Source organism: Myotis yumanensis, unplaced genomic scaffold, assembly GCF_028538775.1.
Source record: "Myotis yumanensis isolate MYYU_CA2020_CCGP unplaced genomic scaffold, mMyoYum1.0.hap1 SCAF_3, whole genome shotgun sequence".
Taxonomy (NCBI): domain Eukaryota; kingdom Metazoa; phylum Chordata; class Mammalia; order Chiroptera; family Vespertilionidae; genus Myotis; species Myotis yumanensis.
In genome coordinates this window covers 62,332,555-62,336,358 of record NW_027223754.1, presented here as the reverse complement: position 1 = coordinate 62,336,358, position 3,804 = coordinate 62,332,555, and the positions used below count along the sequence as shown (strand labels likewise).

The 3,804-nt window shown below is 35.3% G+C and overlaps 1 protein-coding gene across 4 annotated transcripts in view; it reads left to right on the top strand.

Annotated features, from left to right (window-relative positions):
• PIBF1 (progesterone immunomodulatory binding factor 1) overlaps window positions 1-3,804 on the top strand; it is a 220,522-nt gene that overhangs the window by 103,607 nt on the left and 113,111 nt on the right. The gene's annotated exons all lie outside the window — the stretch shown is intronic.

Here is a 3,804-nt window from a genome sequence, read left to right as displayed (position 1 = left end):
AGATATTTGGCTGATAGAAATTCACAACAAATAACACATTGCGGTTTCTCAATTCCTGCTGTAATTATTGAGGTAAAACCATACTGTAAAAAGTCCTCACTATATTTTCTTTCCTTAATGTTCTTCTCTACACGATCCATTGTCATGGGATGGTTTGCTAATGAAAATAATATATAACAATAGCTTTAATAATACAAAAGATGATACATGGCATAGTTCAGTTAATACAGTTCATTGAAGTTTCTTATGATTTATCATTCTCTGTGTTGTTTTTTTTACATACCTGTTACTATCACAAGGGGGCAGTATTCACATCAACCACCGCTGAATATAAAAAGACCGATCAGCATCCAGATTAAGTTCCCGTGGTACAGATGGGTTTTTTTGCAGTAGTTGATGATTTTACAGTACATGATCTTACATTTACCCAGTAATTATAATTCATGAAGTGTCGTTTTACCTCCAATACTGCTGCTTTCAACACAGCAGCTGCTTTCTACACAGTAGCTGTTTTCTACACATGTGTGCTGGTCCGCATAAGTACATTATGGCGCCAACCCTGTCACATACACCTGTATTTGTACGGGGTGTATGTGATGGGGTTGGCGCGATGATGTCATCACGCTGGGTACTGTATGTGGGCGTATCTGCATGTGTGCGGACCCGCCTGGAGACAGAGGAGCAGTGTCTCGGTTCCTAAAACCATCAAAAATATGTGTTTTCCAATGGTCTTAGGCAACCCCTTGTAACTCTTGGCGGGGGGGGGGGGGGGGGGGGGGTCGGGGGGGGGGATCGAGACCCACAGCTTGAGAACCGCTTATCTGTGGGGTACTATCCTAAATGAAATAAGTCAGTCAGACAAAGACAAGTGCCGTATGGTTTCATTTATATGTGGAATATACAGAGAAAACAAAGCAAGAGCAGACTCATAGAAACAGACCAAAAGGGTGGTAACAAATACTGTTTCTTTAAATGAGGATATAAAGGCTGAAGGAGGTTGTTTTCTAAAAATGTCAGAGCTGGAATCTAAACGACCTAATAAAACTAATAAGTGACTTTCGCAAGATTGCAGAATATAGGGGCAGTCAATTGTATTTCTATGTGCCAGATATAAGCAGTTGAAAAATTGGAAAGTAAATGTTTTTAAAATACCGTTTGTAATAGCTTGGCCAAGAAAATGAAGTATCCTACTATTTTTCCCATGACAGGCTTAAAAAAAAAAATAAGGCTTTGCCTTGAATATGTAATCTTATTCAGCAAACACTTACATAGTGCTTACTGTACCAGCACAATTTTAAGCATTTTAATAGCATTTTCTTATTTAGTCCTCATAATATGATTAGCTTGTTACCATTATTAATCCCATTTTATAGATATGGAAACTGAGACACAAATAGTAAGGAGTAAGTATGGAATTTGAGCCCACCAAGTCTGACTTCAGAATCTTTGCCTAATTTATATGTAAATATTTTAAATTACATTACGTTAAAGAATACTTTAGTCTCATCACATGAACCTTCAAGGTCGATTGAGGCACTTTTTTTTTTTTTAATGTTTTTACTGATTTCAGAGAGAGGAAGGGAAAGGGATAGAGATACAGAAACATCGATGAGAGAGAATCATTGGTCGGCTGCCTCCTGCACACCCCCTTCTGGGGATTGAGCCTGCAACCCAGGCCTGTGCTCTGACCATGACCTCCTGGTTCACGGGTCATTGCTCAACCACACTGGCTGAGCCAGTTGAGGCACTTTCTGACTCATCTAACACAGTTTTCCAAATCATATTACCATCCTGATATATATACAAATTTTTGTTTTATTTATTTATTTATTTTTACTGTTTGAATCCCTACGTGACATTGTCATTGTATTTTCATCTTTAGTCACAAGTTCCTTCCATTACAATTAAAAAAAAATTTTTTTTTCCATTTGTACTTCTGGTGTGTTTTTTATCTTCAAAATGTGATTAATTATATTTCTTATTAAAATAATCTGTAAAACCCCTTTTCAGTGTAGTTGTGTGGCTGCGTTCCAGAAATCATTATAAATCTGTATTAAATGTCTTTGCTTCCATGTTTGTTTTCTTCCAGTGAACAATAACAATATTCAAAATTTTCATTGATTATGGTCTTTCTAAGCCAGTGTGTCTTCCTGAACAGTATTTTACAGTTTAAAGTAAAGTGATTGAGAGGATACTCAATGGGAGAGATTTCATAAGTACTCAAAAGTACCCAGGCCTTATCTTATAATCACACCGATACTCTTAAGTATTGGTAGGACACAGAGCCAACTTAGTCGAAAACAAAATACCTTTTCTCTAGACTTCCTTCTAGGACATCCGTTAACAACCTCTAATGACATGAACCTCCTTAACCTCTGACCCAAAACACAGGTTTCCTCTACCCTTGCCGCGCCTTTGTGTGTTTGACTCTTTTTGTGGAGACCCCTCACCTGTTCTCTTTGTTCACCTTTCAGTCGTGACCTTTGTCTGTACTGCCTTCTTCCTTTAGTTGTGTCTGTACACTCTTACCTGCTAGTGGTGTGTTGATAGAGATAGTGTATGTGTTTTTAATACATGCTTTAAATATTTTTAATATTTTTTTCTCTCTTGGATATGGGATGTTACAGTGTAAGAGCCCAGAAATTTGAGGCAGTCATGGATACAAATTTCAGCTTTTCTACTTAATTGCTAACTTTTCTGAGTTTCAGGTTTTTTTACCTCTAAAAAGAGAACAATCCAATATTCTTTGGGAGAGTTTTAGAGATGATTAAATGAAGAATACAAACACAAACACAGAAAGCAAATATAAAGATAAAGTGCTGAAATGTTAGGCTCCTTTCTTTTATATTGATCTCTACACATACTGACAAAGAGTCATGCCAATTCAGATTTTCTCTGAGAAAATGCCTTTACGATTCATCTCTGACTTTTGGTCACAAGTCTCTCAGAACCCACTGTGTTGGGTCTTGTTTACAGTAGCAAGTGAATGAAAAGGAGGAGGAAGCAGGGCATTAACCAAAGTGCCAACTTTCCACCAGCCTAGAGGAGGATAAGAAAGCTTGGGAAAGTGTGGGAAGAAAAGTGAGGCCCAAGAAAGTATTTAAGAAGAGAAGGCATTTCTTCAAAATAATAATGTAGGATGTTTAAATGTTTAAAATTTTTATTCAATTAATGTTGATTGAGTTTTTTATTATATTAGGTACTTTATTATTTCATTTGTATCCTGTCATGTTTATAGCCATAAAAATATGGTTAAATAGATACCTAGGTATGTAGATATCTTCTGGAATTTTATAAGCTTTCTCATTTGATAAATGACTATAGAAATAAAAATATGATCATAATATGTGTTATCTCACTGTGCTACCAGCCTAATATTATATTTTATATCCACTTGTTTAAAATCCTAAAATAATATTTTATAGAAAACCTAATAAACAGTTACTTAGTCTGTTAAGTCTAATGAGAGAAATTTAGAGATGGGGGAGTAAACCTAACAAAGTGATTTAGTTCTTCTCATTATTATGTTTTTCTTCTTTGCTTCTGTTTTACATGCCCTCATGATAGAATTTATTATAGTTTTATAGGTAGGCTAGTGAGTTGCACTTATATTCTTAAAATTATTTATATATTTTGCAATAACTTTAACTCATTACAGAACTTAGATATATCTAAGATATATCTAACTTTGCTCCCTCTTTTGTGTTTCTATTTTTAAAATGCATTTAGAATGTTGTCATGTCTGCTTCTTTCATCTTAGTCATTAGCCAAACTGCACATTTTTAGAAACTTTAATCTTTCTAG